This window comes from Ambystoma mexicanum, chromosome 2q, assembly GCF_040938575.1.
Source record: "Ambystoma mexicanum isolate Mex_15411 chromosome 2q, UKY_AmexF1_1, whole genome shotgun sequence".
Taxonomy (NCBI): Eukaryota; Metazoa; Chordata; class Amphibia; order Caudata; family Ambystomatidae; genus Ambystoma; species Ambystoma mexicanum.
In genome coordinates, this window is record NC_090924.1 from 405,438,518 (window position 1) to 405,460,570 (window position 22,053).

Below are 22,053 nucleotides of genomic sequence, written 5' to 3' on the forward strand. Positions count from 1 at the left end.
AATTTCTGCTGAGTGGGCTTCTGCGCTGTGCACCCATTGAATGGATTCCTTTTCCTTCCGCAAGGCTCTCGAGTTTGCAATGATTGGTGCCGCTGCCCGCTTTTGTTCCACCTTGCCCTCATTACGGTACTCTATCCTTTTCTTGCTCCAGCAAGTTTTCAGCTTCAGCTCCCCTGTTGGTGAATTCTTTCCGGAGTATGGCATTGTTACCGGGGACTAGTGCTTTAAGTGGGATGCAAAACCGAGGAGGGGCTCTAAAAAGGCAATATGGTCAAATTGCTGGGCATGGCCTAAAGAGTGCCTAGAGAGGGGGCAGGTTGCTTAGGGAATGCCCGCTTGCCCCGAACAATACATCACGAACCACTGGAAACATGTAGTTTTAATCACTCAGTACTTTCTCAGATGGTCTGATTAATATCCAGTCTGCATACTGTAAATAAATCTCTCTCTGGCTCAGTTTGTAAATGATTAACTGTCTGTAAATAAATCACTTTCCCACTCAGTATATAAACACTTCAATCAGTGAGTAAAACACCTTCATTTAAATGAATTACGAAAGCTCGCGTCAGGGCAGCGAAATAGCTTTTCTTAACTCGTCATGTAGGCTCTCAGCTCCCTTGTCGGCTGGGCTTCTTTGTTCTGGTTTACAGAGGCCCCTGATAATCTGCAGCCCCTCACCTTTATTTAGGAAGGAAGCTGCCACAGAATGAAGCGAGAAGGTGGGGCTGATCGTGTGTACCAGTTCCCTCCCAATGTAATCATCCGTCTTCTCAAACTAAAGGCTCTGTCTCTTAAAATGTGCATTTGCTGGCCAAAGACAACACTTTTTAATAAAGCCTTACAGACTGAGGGAGGAGTTATTATCACAGGATAATGACCCGCCACCAAGTTATGGCCCGAGGCGATGCCAAGGGCCATTAGTTGGGGAAGGGTCATTATAGCAAGCGACAATGACCCCTCCCGAACTCGATAAGGCTTATATCAGATAATAGTAGTTGCAATACATGTTTTGGAAATGTGGTGCGGAAGTAAAAAAATGTAGTTTAATAATGATGAAGTAAATTGACGAACTGAGTTAATTAAACGTGGTTTCATTTTTTAGTGCTTAAAGCAAGCCTCTCTTCATACATTAAGCATTTCAATTGCAAAGCTGGTTAAACTGGAGCAGGTTTAACATGAGCATGCATTCAGGGTCGTGTAAAAAGAATATGTTTCTCCAGGGACGTCATTTAGGGGTCACCAGAGGTCGCAACTGCGACCTCTGAGGTCTCTCTTGCGACCTCTGTGGTCTCCCTTGCGCCCTCTAAAAAATAAACTAAAATGTGGCTGGCTTTCTGGTTCAGGCCCCTCTAAAAAAAGAAAAATAAGAACAGGAGTGCCACAAGACTAACACTTTCATCACTGACCCTAAATAAGAAAGAATAGGAATCCCAAATAATGTGTCTTTCTGGAATTCTATACAATAATTGCTAGACTCATTAAAGGTTTATTTCAGGCACACTTCAGGGGGTGAGTCACTGATTTAGTCTGTTCTTAAACGCCTAAACTCAGCCTTTCATCCTTCTGAGGTCGATAAATGAGTACCAACGCAGGTTGGGTGATATTGGGTGTATATTTTTTCTATATATAAAGCACCTAAGTGTAAGTGCTATATAATAACATATCATTACCATTTGGTCATAGACGTCTGCTTGCATTCACAGTAATTTGGTAATATGGGCCTATGCACACTGATCTTAACGATACATATGGCGATCCATTCTTGTATGAAATGTACATCACATTATAGTGATATCGTAACCATATTTTTCGTAGTGTACAATGCTATGTGATGCCACGTCCTGTTTTGTCAACGGGGGAAAGGTTGTGTTCCATCACTTCCCACGATATCACTCCGGGGTGGGGTCAAATGACATCACTTCCTGTTATGTCATTAGGGGGTCAAAGCTCGTGTGATATCACTTCTGCTACCCCTGGCATTTTGGTGAAATGATGTCCCTGTGTTTCTCTATAAGAGCATGAAAGCATTTTCCAATGTTTCAGCGCTCTCTTTGGTGTCGGGATAGGATGTTGCAGTGAAAAAAAATGTTTCTCTTAGAGAGGAAGTGTCCTGTCTGCTTTTGAAGTCAGAATGCAGTGAATACCAGTAATCATTGACTGCGCTCTGTACATTCTGATTGGCTGAGAGGAGGTCAATAACGTTTGCTATTCCATGTGCTAATAGATGGCAACTTATTTTACCCTGCTTTTAGCTCCTTGGCTTGGGGCTGTGAATATGTATGGATATTATTGAAGTGTAAGGTGGGGCTCATGTTTTGCACTCTCAGTGATAAACCTAGGAACATTCCCCACCAGAATTTGAATTAGGAAGCCTCTCCGATGTAAACTATGTACCCCACAGCTGCCTCAGGGTGGGAGGATGGAGGGGAGGTGGGGTGGGGAGAGAAAAGGGGAGCCCCCAAACATTGTTTTGAAATAGGTCCCCAAGAGAGCTCACACATTCTCAGCTGGCTCTGCAACCACCTATGAGAAAGGGGAGGCGGGCACATAGAACAAATGGAGTCCCTTAGCTGCTTTGCTTAAAACCAACCATCATTTTGGGAACACAAGAACGAGCGCACGTTTATATTTGACAAATAGTCAAAAGGGATTTAAACCTGCAGCTCTTCTGAGCACATAATTCACACTAGCCATGCTGCTCGTCTCATTTGTTATAACACCCAACAGTAAAATGTCTGCAAAACACGAGCGTGAGATATGCATTTGGGCAGCTTCAGTCTTTGTCATGAGGTGGTGGCTGCACTGCTTCTGGTTTCCTTGCATGTATTCTTTTCACAGCTTCTTCATATCCTGGGTGTGCGTTCTGGCTAATGAGGCACACGCAGGAAAAATGGTGTTGCAAGTTTATTCGTGTAGGACTGAGGGCTCCACCCCAGCAAGCCCTAACCCACTTGCAGCCTTTCCAGGGCCTCGTACTCCCCACACCTCCTGTACTCCAAAGATACGTTGCTTAGCTCTCCATGTGATTGCTGGACCCTTTTGGCCAAGACATGTTCCTCCTTGGACACACAACGGAACTCAACTGCAACATCCCTGAAAGATAATTTTAAAAGTCAACCACACCGTGAAATACAGCCATAACAATTGATATAAAAGCGACGGTGCGAGTGTGTAGGAAATCGCCCCGTGCCAACAGTGCATGAAAAAGAGGGCTTTATGTCTCACACACAACTGTTCCCCGTTCATCTTCTCTGACTCGGTGCATAGATTGGCCCATTGATTGACCACCCCTTCTACACATTCCTGTGAGTGTGTGTGTGTATTGAATACCCGTGAGCCCCCCTATCTCCTGTTCCACTCTGTGATTTCCTTCCCCTGTTCCACCTTGCAACTAGTGCATTCTCAAATTGCTCGCTAGCTCACGGAGCCACTCCAATCTCTGCAAGGCTTCCTTGTGTGCGCGCTTCCGGTTAAAACACAGTTCCTTCCGAATAAATACAAATACATACACAATACCACTTCCAAGAAGCCACTGCTTGGCAGCTTATGCTCTGTAAGGCAGGTGATATATAACATGGTGTGGCATCCTTCTCTCTCTCACGCCACCCGCTCCCATTTTGCCCCATTTCCCCCGTTCCTCTTTCTACGCCGCGCCCCCTCTCTCTTTGTGGGCCCATCAATAGAGCAGTCTCTATTAGGTTCAGGGCAGTTCTTCTTGTCCTCATTTGAAAGCTGAAGGGTAACGTTGATCATGTGGTTGGTTGCACGGAGGCAAGCTGCACCAAACAGAACCACAATATTTCTTCCATGGCATGCCATTCTACTGCTTGGTTGCTCTCTGGTACCTCTCTCACCAGTGGATCGGGTGTCCATTTTTTTTTACTTCAAGGATTTCTGGATCTTGCTGTCCTAGAAGAGAAAAGACCCTTGTGAATATTGTGTACGACAGGTATGGGGTTATAACAAATGGTACTTGACATTTGCAGATAGACACAAGTATAAGGGACAGAGACTGGGGCCCTCCAAACTTCCATGCCCTGCCGCTGGTGTCAGGACTGGCTCTGGAAAACACCCTGTAAGTCCTTCTACCCCAGGTTCAGAGGGGTCCCATCCCTTATTCAGACGGTCAGACCCCTGGCCCAGTCACGATGGGCCTCATTGCAAGGCAGGTAAGACCTGGCGGGATAAAAGGCACCTGCGAGCACAACTCAGAGTTTGCGGGTCCGGATACAACGGTACTGGCATGCTTACCGGTACTATTGTAGCCAGACCGGCAAGCTCGTAATGAGGCCTAATGTCTTTTAAAGGTATGACGTGGGGTTTTAATTGTTACTAGGGGCCCTTAAAACAAGGCCAGGGGGACCGAACCACTGCAGAAATACCTTTCATTGTTCCTCTGTACGTTCAATACTGTCGAGCCTGGGTTCTGGGTGCATTCTGCATGGTCGAGGCGATCAAGCTGGTCCAACAGGAGGCAGATGCATAGCACTTCAACAAGTGGCATTTAGTTTGAGGTCTGAAGGAAACTAGAAAATGCAGTGATGTGCAGATCCACACAGTTTAACAGCTTAAATGGGTCTCGAAGCAGTGATTCAACTTCAGCCGTGAGCCCGCTAGACTCGGTCCAATGATGCGATGCAGTTGTGTAGAAGCGATTGGTTCTAAAGCACTGAAGAACTGGCAAGTGACCTTGAATGAGTGGCTCAGATGGGTTTGAAAATGGAGAATATCAAGGCAGCTCCATTGGGTATTTCAAAAGCTTGAAGAGCTTGAGAGCAATCGATCTGGCTTGAAAGCAGTTCAAAGTGGTAGACAGAGTCCTTTGCTACTCCCTTTGATCCTGCGCACTGTTGCTGCCCTGGGAAGGCTCTCGGAGGAAAGGTATGTCCTTGGTATCCTTTCCAGCCAAGAAGGTTTCCAGTAGGCAGCAAGTGCAGTACAAGTGGTCCAGCAAGAGACAGAATTTTCAGCAGCAGGTCACTCCAAATATTCACCTGACTTGCTGGGGGGAAGGTTTTGCACCCTTCTTATATTCCCCCTAGTGGTCGGGGACTTTGGGCAGACTGATAATAGAATCATCAAGGATTTCTCTGGTACCTTAAGGGTGGGGGGCGAGGTCTGACACTCTTATATAGTCCATTTTCCACAGTAGATCAGTTAATTCCAACACTTCCAGTAGCTGCAACACGGGGGCTGCCTTCTGATGTTAGCTCCGAGAGTTCCTTGTCTCCAGGATGAGCAACAGGAGTCGAACTAAAGGCAGTCTAGGTAAATGTGGGTGCTGAAACCCCAGAGGGCCCGTGTTCAGCATCTGGATGGTCTTGGAGACCTGTAGCACAGCAAGAATGATGTGAAAACGCAGCTGCGAGTGAGAAACACAGCAGTGCGTTTGCACTTCAGAGCCTTCAACTAAAACATTTAAATGCATTGTTATAGGAAAAGTATGCAAGTGGGATCGACCCTAGCAGTAGGCAAGGGGGGCCCAGAGACAATTTTGAAATGGCCCACATTCCGGTTGAGCTAGCCCTGCTGATTATCTGCAATCATACAAAGGGTGACTGATGAGCCACAGCAAGAGGCTGGTCTTCCGGAAGCAGCAAGATTGAGGAAACACAGCAAGCAGGAAGACAATGGGAAGAATCTGAAATTGAGCAACAGAAGCGAAACCAAAGAGAGCAACGCCCGTGCCCATGTGACTCACACAATGTCTTAACAACTAGCAAGAAAAGACATATTGGCGGTCGCCGGAGGAGAGCATTCACTAAGAGCAGTAACTCTAATTAGTGACTGGGAATTAGAGCGCTCTAAGAATCTGGCAGAAAACAGAACTGGAAATAAGCAGCCTGTGAGGCAGGCATGGTATCAAAAGAGACACAGACTCGAAAGCAACAGTTTCAAAAAGTTATTTTACAACTTTGTAGGGTTGGTGTAATGCCTAACTGGCCCTCACTCTAATGGGGTTGTTCGCTCAACTGATGCTTCTAAGGGCCTCGATGTCCGTAAGTCCAAAACCAAAGTCTATCTGTGTCAAAACATATGCTTGCCCTCACTCTTAAAACAAATGTGATGTTGTGTCTTCTTAAAGAAAATTGGTGGTTCAAAGGAAAATGCAAACCAAGGCAGTTTTCAGGTAGCCTTACCGCCAGGTTTGGTTCTGCCAGTTTAAAAATAGTTCAACGTAAAAGGGGTGCCCTCGGGATCTTCCAGGTAGGGCTATTGCAGCAAGTCAAATAGTTCACAATGTCTTGGGTTCTCTCGGGGTCCCTTCCCCAAACTCTGACCCTTGTGGTTCCAAAAGAAAAGACACAGTTCCATTTAAGGCTCTCAGGGTTCCCTTCCCCAAGTCTAGGCCTCTCTTGTCTCAAATGAACATTCACAGTTCCTTTCACAGTTTCCTTTAGGCCTCTGGGGGTTCCCTTGCCCAAGCCTTGTCCTTTCTCCTCATAACAATGTCTTTCACAATTTTCTGTGGGTCTCTCCTGGTTCCCTTCCCAAAGCCTAGCCCCCTCTTGTCTCAAACAAAAGTTCACAGAGAAGTTTATCTTGTCAGGATGTACCTCTCACAGCACAGTTTTTTCACAGGGCAGTATCAGAGAATTTCGAGAATGCAGGGCTTTTGCTCCTCACATGCACGACCACTCTGATTTCTGCCCCCTCTCCATACACTCAGTACTTTTCTTCTGGCACCTTTTCCTTCGTGTGTCGCTTTCACTCTCTTTGTTTTCTTCCACTTTTCATCGGTCCGTGTCTCTTGCACACTTCAATTACTTTGCAGTGTTTCTGTTTTTTCTGCTTTTGCTTGCTTCCACGCTTCCTTTCCCTTCCTTTCTCTTGCTTTTAAATGATCGTGTCACGTGCACCTTCCGCTGCAACTACTTCCGCTCCAGCCACCCGCATGCTACTGAGTTTCTCTCTATCTCTCATGAAACTCATGGAGTAAGGCAGCGCTGGTGAGCCGTTTCCTCTGGATATGCAGATCGAGGTCAGGGTCTTACCGCCTGCCCCTCGGATACCCCTGGGACCGGCACACATCCCAGGGCAACGAGCACTGGCCTGGATATGGCCAACAGGTCACAGTTTTCCCCAATCAGACTCCATGGAGACACGGCTCCCTCGCGACACTGCAACCCCTCTGACACACTGGGTCAGCGTCCTGGCATGCTGTTCTCCCCTGGATCCTCCAGGCTCCTCCTGCTGCAGTCTCCTGTTCCCTGGCTTCCAGGATCCATCCAGCAACCCAGGCTCGCCCAGTTTGTCTGGCAGAACCGCATCTTTTATACCCTAACTCAGAATCAAGTGGACTCAGGTGTGTATGGTTAATGTCAGTTGTCTGACCTTGCCTGACTCTATTAAAGGGACAGGCTAGTGGTGGAAAGTAGCAGGCCTCTCCCTGCATCTTCCTCTTCACAGTGTTGTTCCTAGGGGTAATCTTTATAACTCTCTGTCACCTCTTCCTCGTCCCAGTACATGTTGGATATGGGGAGGGGGAGATTGGGTGAGACTGAAAATACCCCATAAAGGCTGAGGGAGAGTGTGCTGATGTACAGTTGGGAAAGGGGGAGTACCATGTCTCACTTTTAGGCATTCTCCTCCCAATGCCCCACAACCCTCCACACATGTGATCCTCCCTCACTTGTCCACCCCCAGGGTCGGGATCCAAAAGTGATGGCCCTTCCCAGGCCACCTGAATGGAGGATCCTGGGGGAGTAGATAGGAGAATACCTTCAGGTTTCTCACAAGGCACATAAGCAAATGGAGTACAACAAACCGGTTCTGAATATGTTCCCTTTGCAGTGGTTGGAATGGAACCGATTATGCGAGAATAAATAGCATATGGAAATACCAATGAAGAAGTCAAGGGACTCTAATAATGGTACGAAGAGATCAAGGACTGCAAAGTAGGCAACATATTGAAAGAAGAGAAAGCAAAGAAAGCTACATTTGGGAAGAAAGAGAGATTAATGCAGGCAATGAAATTATAGAGTAAGAAAAGGAGCAACTAAAACAGTTAAAGAAACAGGCAAAGTGACCAAAAAAGTGTTACTAAAAAAGGGAAAGATGTAGTGCAGGCTCAGGAGTGGAAGAAAGGAGGAGATGAAAGAAGTGGATGTGTGAGATGGCCTCATAAGAGATTCAAAACTGGAGAGAGTAAACAAGACCGTAAATGAGTGAGATGACATAATAAGAGATTCAAGACTGAGTAGAGGAAGGAAGACAGTGTATGAGTGAGATCACCTCATAAGAGATTCAGAACTGAGGAGAGGAAGGAAGGCAGTGAATGAGTGAGATGACATAATAAGAGATTCAAGACTGAGCAGAGGAAGAAAGACAGTGAGTAAGATGACTTCATAAGAGATTCAAAACTGAGAAAAGGAAGGAAGGCGGTGAATGAGTGAGATGACATAATAAGAGATTCAAGACTGAGCAGAGGAAGGAAGACAGTGCATGAGTGAGATGCTTCATAAGAGCTACTACAGCGAAAACACAGAAGGAGGAAAGCAAGAACCACTGGGGAGGAAAGGGGCAGACAAGGGAAATAGCGCAGAGGTGAACCTGACAAAGCAGGGGTGGGAGAAGACACCACAGGAAAGTTATAAAAAAAAGTAAGGCATGTTAGACTGATCTCGAAACCAAATGCTGGAGAAATATTAATGGCATCGCTGCTCTTTTATCCCGACTGGTCATGACACACCTCAGCAACAGAGTACTGAGGAAGTGGATAACATAGAACCCTGAAATGGCCCCATAGAGATTAGGATATGAAGGTTTCCAAATGATGGACTTAATTTCCCAAATACACAGAATCAAGCAATGTGAAGAAGAGATTTAAAAAGACAACGTTGCAAAGTGAATAAAGCATCGAAGAGTGTTCCTCATGACAAACACCAAACCGGTAGCCTTTTGAGATACTGCTAACAGTACTGAACAACACATTCATAATAGACAAAATGTGGTGGGGCTTTTAATGTCGAATTAACGTCTGGCATACTTCCCGGAACAGTGCAGGGGGCACATAAACCTCCAGAGGAGAACATCACAGGTAAAGGTGATTAGAGCTGTAAACCAGGTTGTGCGACTGATCCTCCAAGGAAAACACACTACTTTGGACTCCAGAGGGGCTTCACAAGGGTACCTCACACCCTGCAAAAGAGTGCCGGGCTGCAGACCCCCACACCACACTGAGGTTGGAACACCAATAGAATAGGGAGGTCGTTCCTGGCTCCCTGAAGGACCACCGTTACCAGCATTCTGTGCCAGTGATCCTAAAGAAACTAACACTTTTACTGCCTCTCTAGAGAGTGAAAGAGAGAAAAAAACATTAGGAGCCGGACATCACTGGGCAGGAGATTAGAGCTGGAAACCAGAGTGCTCCCCTCACCCTCCAAGGCAAGCACAACACATAGGCAATAAACAGCTACAATACCAGAACAGCAAGCTTGCAAACAAACAACCCAACCCAATGTCACTGGCAGTTCACTTTAAACAGCCAGAAAGAATAGAAATTGAATAATGTTCCCAGAGTGGCCAATTCTAGAAAGAGACTGACTAGTCCAAAAGAAACAGATGTCAAGGCACCAACCCAATAGACCCTATCCACAGACCCAAACCCAAAACATAACTACTCAGATTAAAGTCATGCCTTGTGCCAACAGTGCCACAACATACACCATCAAACAGTCCAATGAACATCAATCATGGTGTATATAATGAAAAGGGCAGCATACCCGCCAAAGACAATTAAAAGACAATCAAAGGCATGCAAATCATCCTGAGCACATAGAAGGTAATCATAGACCGATGTTGACAGCCTACAAAAACCCCATCTGCAAACGTATGCTACTTACTGAGATTCAAGGAATGCTGTTTGCAACCTCTGCCAGCTTGTGTTTCAGTCCAGTAGTCATTATCCCATCACTGAATAGAAGTGAGAGACTGTGTTCAGAATACCTCTGCTTTAGGTTGCACTCTAAGTCGCTACCCACTTCAAAGGCCTTGCTGGAAGCTTTGGCAGTCTTTCTCCTTCATTCCTAGGGTGGACAACACACAAGCACTTCTCCACGTTTTTTAAATTTTGGAGGGATACATATTTGTCAGCATCAAGAAAAGATTTGGGGGCTTTAACATTTTTATTGAAATGTTTACAATTCAGTACAAACAAAAAGGCCAGACAGAGAAAGAGTAATAAAAAACAACATGTTGCTATGTCAGGTCCAGGAACCTGCCCCAGATCTCCTTGTACAGACCTCCCTTTTTTGCCTGCGTAGGATGACTCTCTCAAATAACGACATCTTCTGCAGGTCCTCAACCCACGCCGCTGACCTGGGAAATGTACCCTTCCAATCTCTCAACACAGTCTTCCTTGCAGAGAGAGAAGCCCTGAAGAACTTGCACTTTTGTGGGTAATTCAAATCTTTCAAATGTTCATCCTCTCCCAGGACAATAGTCACAAAATCAAAGTCCAAGTCTGTTCTCAAAACCTTGTTCATTGTCTTTGTGACTTCACTCCAGAACAACATTCCCACATCATGTGTTCAAATAAGTCTGACCTATGACCACACCCCAACGGGCGTCTGAGTCAATCATACCTCTTGCACTTAACCTGGTTGGTGTCCAACAAACATTATTTAAAATCTTTATTTGCTGCACCCTCTCACCCAGGTTCAATGAGGTCTGGGACACATTTATGCATAGGTTTTACCACCTGCCCTCCGACATGTCTGCGCCAATTGCATCTGACCATGTCCTGAGTAAATGTTTGTTCGACTTTTTCCTGCTCATTGAAAGTTTGTACAAAAAGTAAAGTTGATAGTGGACAACCTTGCCTAGTTCCCCTCATCACTTTCCCAAAGACATGCCATTTGTGATGCCCGCCGCTGTTGGCTCAGTATATAGCAACATCCATTCTCTTATCTCTTGTCCACTCCAGTATGCATAGAGGAAGCTCCACTCCGTTCGGTCAAACCCTTTTTCAGCATCAAGCGAAAGAGCAACAACAGCCTATGACTGTCTCTGACTTCCCTGTAATGTCAATAGTACCAAAAAGGCTATCTGAACTGGCATTACCTTTTGGGTTAATTACAGCTCTTAACCTGCTGATTAGTCACACGCGTTTCATTAAGGTGATTAAGAACAGCCATTTCTGCCTGCAAAAGCGCCTGACTGTAAGGTAATGGGTTAAGTGCAGCTATTAAACAGTCCCTGGTGTGATAAAAGCGTTTTTATCATGTGTGTCTTCAGCCATATTATTTTGAAACAATACAGCATCCTAAGACAAAGCCCTGAATTAAAGTACTCGGGTTGTTTCATTTTCTTCTTTTGTATAGAAAAGGTGAAGATTAAAGGAAAAGTTATACGTTTTTTTTTTTAGAAAGGAGAAAGACTGGTAGAAACATGTTTTTATGATTTGTAGAAAGTTCTACTATATAAAAGTTGCAATGTTAAAAATATATGAATATTTAATATATGAATAGAGGGAAAATGTCTGCCTACAGAAAAAGGCCATTTCTGTTTCTATGTTTCATGGTACACGTAGAACGCACGTGTACCATGAAAGTGGCTTATTGGCACTAGGAGTGGCCTGAGAAAAGTGGCTTAAAAGAGAACTGCGGCTCGAAATTGAAAGCTCTCGTAAAGATCTTGCTTGAGTTTATGCCTCAAGGCAGACTAAGAAAAGAACCTGCGGATGTTGAGGCGGAGGCTATTCCAGAGAGAGGGGGCAGCGGCGAGAAAGAGCAGCCACCTTTCCAGGAAAATTGCCATCTAGAAACAGTGGAAGTAACTGAGAAAATGAACAAAGGGGGGAGTAGAGAGAGATTTGTTAAGGAAAGAAGGAGGGTGTGCTACCAGAAATACAGCGAAAGATGATAAATAAGATATTGAATTGAATGCATTGCTGGTGATGAGGAGCATAGGAGGAGCGACGAGCCCGGAAAATGAGATTCACTTATGCATTAAGAATCTGCAGGCAATGGAGGTGGGATGAAGGGGGACATGGGTATAGAGATTTGGAGTAGTCCAAGATGGACTGAATAAAGCCAGACAATGCGGATATTTTTGGCAGAGAGAGCGAGGAAAGGGAAAATCTGTCAAAGCAGCCCTGAGAAGTACCAACACGAGGAAGAGGTTCGGTTAATTTGAGAAAGAAGAAAGAGTGAATGATCAAATTCAAAGCTAAGCTTCTTGGGAGGCAGGCAGCAGAGAGGTGCCTCGGCAGCTTGGCCAAAAATCAAACCCTAAAGAGGGTGAGAACCACGAAAGACGATTACCTCAGGGTTTCCGGAGTTGGGATTAAAGAATTCCTGCTCATCCAGGGAGAAATGGGAATTGGAGGACATGCAGGCTCAAAACTGGGAGGAAGTAACACCCGTCTCTCCGTCAAGCTTGACGAGGAGCTGGCTAGCATCAGCATAGATATAGAAAATAGTGTTAAAAGGGGCACTAAGGTCAGGTCATAAAGATTAAAGAGAATAGGGAAAAGAGAGGATCCCTGTGGACCACAGCAAGTGAGAGGATGAGAAGAGGTGGAAACATGAGGAATAGACACAGATTGAACATGATCTGATAGAAAGGACAAGACCTCGAGAGTGTGGTGCCACTAGGACCCTGGGAGCTTAACCTCGCAAGCAGGATAATGTGGTTGGCATTGTGTAAACCTGTCCACTGATCGAACATCACCAGGCCTCCAGCAACGGCCGACATATGAATACTTTCTAAGAGGGCGAGGAGAGCTGTTTCAGTCCTTAGACCTGGCAAAAAAAACACTTGCTATGGGAGAAGGATAGCATGAGTGCGAATAGAACCTTTTATTTTGGCAGTAGCTGCACTCTCGGGAAGCTTAGCAGGAACAGGGAGTGGATAGGATAAAACTTAGAGAGAACTGTAGGGTCAAGAGAGGGATTATTAAGATGAGGGGAAGGAAAAGCAGACTTAACGGGGGAAGGGGCTATGCCTAGGACAAAGGAAGTGTTGATTGCTGGCGGAAGTGCTGTACAGATGAGCGTGGGACAGGTTTGGAAACAAATGACTGGAGCAAGATCCAGCAGAGACCCGGATCCGACCTGAAGGAAAAGGGATGTGAGCATGGGACGGTCGAGGTGTGCCAAGCTGGTAAAAGCAAGAGCAGGTGCAGGTGCAGGAGGGAGGTCAGGAAAAAAATAGTCAAGGAAGCAGGTCAGAACAGTTAGTAGTGTTTGTGGAGCGAATCCAAGCAACCTTTTTTTCTAGGGACAGATTTTCGCAGAGCCTCTGGGAAGAGACGATGATGAAGATGGCAGCTAGAGGAAAAGAGAGTTATGTGAGAATTGAAAATAGATCTCGGTGTTGTTGCTGTGCTTGGTGTAACATGAGGAGTAGAGACATATGGCTTTGCGGATGTTTTTTTTTTCAGCAGGCAGACTAGGAGGTACTTTGGGGAAAAAAAAAACTTTGCACTGTACCAAAACTGAAAAAGGTCACTTTAGAAGGACCATTCTGAGACCGCTCACCATTGATGAGAACGATCAGACATGTTGGCAGTATCTTCATACGATCTATGCCAAGTACTCTGCGGGGTTAGAGGTAGTTTTGAGGACAGCCAGTGCTTGGTTGTACCATTTTGGGCGCAGTGGTTAAGTCACACAACTGGCAATGAAAGATTGAGGAGCGATATCAAGAGAGGAGGAAGTATTAAATGGCCATAGCACCACACTCGGAGTCAGTGGCAGGTGGAGGAAATGAGTCACAGAGAGCAAATTGCAATGAGGAAAAGTTGAGGTTTTTTTTTTTAGGGCAAATAGCATTGGGGCAGCAAGTGGAGGGGGAATAGGACATCTGAGATGGCGAGCTCCCATTAACAGGAATGCAAGATTGGCCAGTCCATGCTATAGAAATAGTGGGGGCGACTGAGATGAGGAGTGGGTTACTGAAGATTGGATCGGGAGTACACCTGTAACATGCGTGGTAGAGATTACAGTAAAGAGAGACAGGGTGTCGAGGATGAACTCCTCAATGGGGGTAGGGAGAAGGATCGGCCCAGATTTTCTTGAGGCCTTTGTACAGTGGTGCCCCCCCCCTGCTATGGCAGTGATGCAGGGGCTAGAGGGCTGTGTTCCCTATATTCCTCTGACATTAATGAACCTACGTTGATAATGTCCTTGGTCTATGGTGGTAGTGGGTGGCCTATTGGGGCTCAGTCCTGTTAGTCTGTTCTAGAAGTTATTTAGGCTTTGCTTTGATGTTCCAAAGAAGCCATGAAAATGGCAGAAGGTGCGCTTTCCAGTCATATATTTTCCATCCTTCCAATGTGGGCTGGCCTCCCCGGCTCAGCTGCACTGGGGGAGGGGGGATGGGGGGAATCCGGGTACTTCCGTTTCCTACCTCGATGCTTTTGTCTTCCGAAGTGGCCCTGGTCTGTCAGGTCATTGGGGACAGGGTGCCTTGCTTCCATGAGCTGCCAGGGGGCAGTGATGGCAAACACTGCTGTCTTGTGCCTTATCTGCACACAGAAGGCGGAGATTCTATAAGCCTGCACCCATCCGCCAACGAGAAGAACGTTTTTGTTTTTAAAATGTTAAAGGTATTTGTACCGCGCAGGCGTAAATATAAGTGTTGAGAAAGAAAGGCAAGTTTATCTAAAGAGTGGAGCGCCTCATCACGCAACATTACCTGCGGTGCCTTCGGAGGAGATGGGTTACATAATATGGTGCACGTTCTTGGCATGAGAGTCCTTGCTCAATGGCAGATACTGCTGGGAGTGTTGGCACTGCAGGGTTGTGTTGCCCAATGATTTGACACGGCTTGCACAATTCCCATGCCAGTTCCTCTGTTGCGAGTATCGCACCCGCTGAGCTAGTTTCATGCAGGCGCAATGTGTGGGGGGGATGTTGGCGCCGGGTTCCGGGAAAATGTCCCCTCTCACCAAAACCCAAGAAACCAAGAACATCTGATCTGTCCCCACACACCCAAAAAAAAATCTCTGCTCGGTCATGGTCACAAACCATAGTATGGTATGCGCCCTGGCAAAGATTAAAATAATAGGAATGGGCACTTCCTTAGAGTCTGTTACATAGTGAAATGTTTTGTCCTCGCATCACACTGTGCACAACAGCTTTGTCTTAAACAGTACTTATTGGCCCACCGGGTCACCGGGCACCCGGCAGCAGAGCAGCATCCATCAGCCAGCCCCCCATCTGTCCCCTGTAACATCCTCCCACTTCATCCTTCCAAAAGTCCACTGCCCCCCTGGTTCCATGGCACGCACCACTATATATATATATAACCAATCAAGGCTTGTACAACCACAGCCAATAGAGAATGCACCCAATGATCCAGTAACACCCCTTCACCTGCGCTGGAACAGGAGCAACACCAACTACTGACATTTCAAGGGCAATGCTTGCCGTCAGTGAGGAGGATGCCGTTCTTCTAGCCTAGACATAGTTACACAGCACCAGCCACGCGCAAGGCGCACGGCCTGTAGCTTAAATACACGGCACAGAACAGTAGCCATGTGAACAAGGTACACATACCCCAAAACACAGACACAGAGCTCTGGTTACTAGCCTCGCAAAATGTACAACTCCTAAAGCATGGATGCCGGTGACAGATTGCAAGCAACAAGGAAGGTGTAGTATCCTAGCTTAACATCTACTATGTGTGTCTGTGAGTGAGCAGTGGAGCTTGGAGTGTTGGTGCGAGGCCTGGAATGGGGTGAGTGTAAGGGTTCCTGAAAAGGACGGTTGGGGGACTGGCAGGGAGAGAGCCAAGGAAAGCAGAAGCACATCACCTTATCTCCTGTCTTACTTTCCCACTGTAACTGAAACAATAGAGAAGACTTTACCTTTGTTATAATCCTGGCTCTGGTGTGGTCCCTGAGTTTCCTTCCTGGTCCTAGCCACACCAAGATACATCAGAAGGTGCACGTACCATGGCATGGACAGAGGATACGGCTTCGGAGTTCCCAGGAGGTTGCACAGATCCAATCAGAGACTGAGATTAGAAGAGGCTCGTGGGTTTGAAGTGCTACTGCCAGGAGTGAGCCAAGGCACACATGACTTTCTTGTGTGCAATATGCCAATGGCCAGTACAGTAACATATGAAGCGACACTGTTTCCACATGAGTGGGGCCTTTTTTAAGAGAGTACCCTGAGAAATCTTCCTTTGGGGCTGATAACATTGAAATATTTAGGAACTGGCAATTGTGACGGGTCAGGCATTGTGTGATTATGTAACATGCCCAGGACCACACACTTTAAGCGATGAAGCTGAGATATGAACCTACTCTGCAATGTCTCCACTTTAACTGTTTGCTTCTCAGTTGTTATCGTACAGCAAGGTGCAATTATTTGGGAATGTGTGACTTTCCTGAGCTAATCTAACACAAAGTTTGAAGACTTGACTTGGAAAGTACGCACTTCCCAGGATGAATCAACATCAAAATATTTCTTATGTAAATGAAGTATGATTTATTGTAGCTTTGTTGTCTCCACCGTTAATGGTAGGTACAAGCCCCGAAATACTAACTGATGTGAGCGTAAAAAATACCATCTTGGATAATCAATGACACCAAAATGTGAGAAGGCAAACCTCTTCACTGAAGGCAGGGCAGGACAGTACACTACCACAGAGTGAGACAAGCTGTACTGCCCGGGCAGTATCGCCGAGTGGCAAAGCCGGGAAAGGAGCCGCAACTCCTTGGTTCCACTGTCTCACATGCAGGTCCCTAATCAGCTCTGCTGGCTCAGTGATTATGCAGTTCATTGGGGGTGGCTGCCCAGTGTTTACAAGGCTCACTTGAAGGGATGGAGCTCTAGGCGTGCACCATACTAACGCTGGCTTAGTTGTTATAAGCATGGATTTCAGGCGTTGGGACTTGGGGTAGGCAATATTATTAGTCGGGATAATTTATGGGGTTATTGGGAACGGGGTTTGCGAGGGTGTCCCCCGCTCCATTAACAAAGTTATGGGGGTTGCGAGGTGTCCCCTGCATTTTCCATGGCTTAATATTGCCGCAAAAATATGGTGATATTTTTGTATGGTGATATTTTTGTATGGTGATATTTTTGCGTGGATATTACCGCATGTAACCAAGTTAATATGAATTTCAACATTGGGTATCGTACATGATCAATGTATTCTCCAAGGAAAGGTAAAAATGGCACATAGCTTGTGCTACAGTGTATGCACAAACGATATACTGCAGTGAACACAGAACACATTACAGGAATAGTTGGTCAGATCAGAACTCAGTGGCCAGCAACAGGCAGTCGCCAGACGCCGAGCATTAGCAGCGCACTATACAAAATTATCCGATGCTGTTAATGTTTTAAGCAAAATGTGCAGACTCTCCTTTGTATCCGACAGCCATGCAGGGGCCCCTCCACTGTAGAGGAATGCCCCTCTTTTGCCATTCCGTTAAGATAGCTCTGGTTTTACCTCAGTTACCCAAACCAACAGCCAACCCGTATATGTCTATAGTTGGCCTCTTTATGTTGTTCCTATTTCCTATATACATCCCACCATTCCTACAATCCTAAATAGAGCCATGCAACGGTTATTGCCCTACAATAAATACCCATCATTCGGTGAAGGTGCACCACAGGCTGTCCCTGCACCAAGCCCAAAACACTCTTATTGAATGTTATGCTATTAGGTTTTCCACAGCGCCGCGTTGCCATTTGCATGGTCTCAAGGCGCACTGTTGGATCTGAAAGATTGGGTGGTGGGTTATGTATGTGGGGAGAGAGGGAAAATGCCAAATAGCTTTGCCTCTGTGTTGATAGGTGCAGGCCGGAAGTACTCTTCGCACTGCACACAGGTCTTTTCTAGGTGTTCTTTGTCGCGAGCACTTACGTTACCTGTGTGAAAAGGGGAAACTTGCGCGCCCTTAGTGGAAGGGTGTGTTGGTCGGGACTGTGAGATAGTAGGTGGTTGGATACGTGCAGCGTTCTGGTGTTTGATGTCTGTTGGCAGGGGTGTGCAACCGCTAGGTTTGGGTGGATTAGCTGGCTTGCGTGCTGTGCGCTGCCACATATATTCTGAGCATAGTTATTGTGGAGTGCTCACCGGGTATTTAGCATCCATCTGGTGTGGCTGTGCCAACATCCTGGTAGTGGTGCACTTTTGACAGGGGAGCCTATGAGGGGCAGTAACCATGGACGTCATTTAGGGGTCGCCATGGGTTTTCTTTCTTTTTTTTAAATTGAGGCTCGTGGGCTGTGGCCAGCAGCATGTGGCTCTTTGTTTCTGTAGTTGCCGGTTTTCTGATAGCTATAACCGGTGTAATAGCTCAGTGGGTTGAGTGCTGGCTACTGCAATGTGTGTGATCTGCAGGTTGCAGGTTCGACTCCCTTTCCTGTGATGTCATCGGAGGTCAAGGTTTGTGTGACGTCACTTCCGCTACCAATGGCATTTTGGTAAAATGACTTTCTTGGCAGTAACAAGGCACTGAGGAGTGGGCTGGTGTTCCTAGCAGCGGGCAGCTTACGACCTCTTGTCTTAAATCGTGATTGGGGTAACACATACGAGAGCAAGTAGCAATGGGTACCAAGTCAACGGAGGAGTACATTCGCTCCAGGGAAAATCCCTGTAGGGAAAACTAGGAGCAGAACTGCAGTGGAGAAGCTGGGAGCAAAATCTCATGGCATAATTGCAGTGGATGCCTGGGAGCAAATCCCAAAGAGAAGAATCGCAGTGGCCACATGGGAGCAGTGCGGTATATGTCAGTAAGTGGAGTGGAGAGCAAGTTAATGAGGGCTCCCCAAAAGTCAAGTCACATGTAGCAAGAGGAAACATGGCCTAGTAAGGCATGGCATGGCGTGGAAAGCAAAACAAACCATTAGAAGTCATAGACAAGCCCCAATTTCATGGGCCTCCTCGATGCATTCGTACCACTGGCCTCTAGAGACAGCCCCCATTTCACTTTCTCACTTTGCCACTGTCAACCCCCCTTCCCCCACACCCCAATCGATCTCTCCCTTTCTCTCTACGGGAGGCATGAACCTTTTCGTTCAGAGAAAGCGCTGCCTGAGATACGGAAACCTGAGGCATTGTGGGACGCCTAGAAGCCTGTACATCCCTGAGCAAAAGTCATACTTGTGGTACATGCAGAGGTGGTATTGGGGGTGTGGTGCAGCTGCTTCCCTCCAACATACCCTGGGCTAAAGAAACCTACCCCTGGGGAAACATCCCCTGACTTGCGTAGCAGTGTCAGATGCAAGCGGTCATGGAGATGGTGAACATTGCACTGTACAAATACTGCTAATGTATGTGGGCCTCTGAGACCCTCTGAGTCCCTGATGCCCCCCCTGAAAGGTGGGGACCACCTTAAAGGTACCCACTTGTAACCCTACCACAACAAATGTTCTAGAGCTAGTTGGGGCAGGGTACCATAAAAAGGTGGCTGTAAGAGTTGTGGACATTTTGACCCACACAGAAAGGAGAGAAGGGTGGGTTGAACGGTAATAAAAGATATCACAGAAAATAGTGAGTCCAAAATTGATTGCAGCGTACCAATAAAGCCTTGGCACAAGGATGTAAAGAGTCCAAAAAAGAAGAACTAGGAAAAAAGCCCTAGCTCATAATATGCTCACGCCATGCCCTTGAAACAAGTTGCAACTGTTTGCTGAATGTTCAAATAATATTCATAAAGCTTCAGAAATTATAGTCCATAAATCTTAGTGCACACCTTTCCCGATCACTTTAATTTCGTAGAAGGCAGCGTGCAACCAAAATGTGTGTCCAAAAAATCAGTGCCAACGCATTTCGGAACTACTTCCGTCTTCAGGGCTGGACAGCGTAAACCTGATATTACACCGGAATATGATACATAAAGATAAATACAGGAATAAATGCATACCCACAAATGTCGTTCACACCATACAGTTGATATACAAGTGATGTGGAAAAAAAGAATTTGAAAAACCAGAGTCAAAACATATGAAAATTCATCATCCATAGGGAGTTCATCTATTAGATGAAACCAAATAATTAACCTGGTTGTGAAAAAGCCTTTAAGTGTCTAGTGGGAAACAAAAGAATAGGAAAACAATGGCATGTGGCATCTGTGCAATGCAGTGTGGAGATATGTTCAAAGAGTGCAATAGGATACACATATCTCATGTGAGCAAATAATTACCTAGGAAATATATAGTCGTCCTAGAGACTATCTGGTATAATCCATCTCTACCTGTTGTTAAATGGAAGAACCAAAGAAAAAATTGTGGATGGAATAACCCACTCCTTCGAAAAAACACTAATGTTAAAGTCCATTGGTAGCGTGACAGGCAAGACATGCGGTCTTACCTGCCGCTATCTGGCTCATAATAACGTAGCACCAGGTAGGAGAAAGCTAGGACCTCGAGCGAGTCTCCAATGTTTATGGTTCTCTTGCCGCTGTTGCTAGGTGACGTGACGTCACGCGCGTCCTGGAGACGGGGTGCACGGTGAGGCAGCCATAATGTGGATGGCGTATTTACACAAACAAAAAACATCCTGGAAATGGATATCCAGACAAAATGGAAAAGTAAAGCATTGTAAGTATATAAATAGACCATTGATGATGTGAAAGTTCCCACTGGGGACGCGTTCATCCTTTCACATGCCTCATGTTGCAAAATCACATGGAACATGACATAACAAGCATATCGAGTTTTCTATAATGGAGCTAAACACACGTGTCTAGTGATATAGTTTCTATATGGTTTTAACATAATATGTCGCAATATGCTGTGTGCCGGGCTTTTTTACACAGCAGGCTATACATTACATTCATGTATTCATAGCAACATGGACATAGTCGTAGGACTGTGAATGTATCTGTCTCATTACAACACAGAATCAAATAAAGTCCACTAATTACAAAGATCAATTACGCGAATAATTAATTGAATACAAATCAGATAGTACATAGCGGTCATTCAAGGCTAAAAATAGCACATGAAATTGATATCTTCGTTAATGCCCTCGGGGGTTATGGCATCGAGTCACTCTATTTGATCCAGTCTTGTGGCCAGGTTCTCATGTACATTCCGTTTCATAACTACCTCTACTATCTGAAAGCAGATCTGTGACATGTTATGCTTCTTCTCCACGCAATGGCAGAGCACTGCTGAGTTCATGTTACTGTTTCTGATACAAGATCTGTGTTTGTTCCATCGCAGTTTACCTTGTCGTTTCGACTGTCCAACATAATAAACCCCACAGGGGCACTTGATTGTATAAATAATGTTTGCAGTCTCACATGCTGCAAAACTATTGATCCTGAGCATATTATGTGCTAGGGAATTTTTCCTAGTTCTTCTTTTTTGCATTTTGGCCCACGCAACATGTTTTTACTTCATGGAGACCCTAAAATAGGATATCTTGTTTGTTACAAATCCAGCAACCAGGCCCTTGTGTGGTTCAATGTCGAAGCACGGCTCTGAATCCCACCCACCAAATCCCTTTCCTGTTGTCCCATCCTTTTAACACCCCCACAGCCAGTTCCCCACTCTACTCTCTAATGGAGAGTTTCAAGAACATACTCCCCTTCTCTCCTCTCCCCCCTCCCATTTGTGCACGGAATGGGGGCTCCATCCCTCATGATCCCAGCATTGAAACCCAGCCTTCTTGATGTCCCCCAAACCTAATCCCCCACACCACACTCCCCCTAACTCCAATCTCACACCTTCTCACATGCCCCTAACCTCACTTCCTCATCCAACCCCACCCCTCCGTGATCTCCTTACCTGCCATTCCTCATCACAATGCCCTCCAATTGCTGGCTCCACACATTGAACACTAGATAGAGAAAGCTTTTGCCGACCCTGTGTGCACGGTGCAGGCCAGTTGCTGGCCCATGTATTTGGCAATCTGTATCCACTGACTCCATCTTCGCCGACTATGGGTAAAACCAAGTGTGCTTTGTTGCCCCGCAGTGGCTGGTGGGAACCAGGAATGATTATGTGGGTCAACTCCCCACAACCTCCCCCATGATCCCCTTGTATTTTTTATAAACCTAACCGCCCCCTTCACACATATAATTGCGGGGAAATGTGCAATTCGAAATCCAACATTTTCGGATTCAGCATTTTTACC

General features: G+C 46.0%; 1 protein-coding gene across 2 annotated transcripts in view; it reads left to right on the forward strand.

Moving 5' to 3' along the window:
* The window catches only part of SYN1 (synapsin I), a 731,549-nt gene that overhangs the window by 418,986 nt on the left and 290,510 nt on the right, over nucleotides 1-22,053 (forward strand). The gene's annotated exons all lie outside the window — the stretch shown is intronic.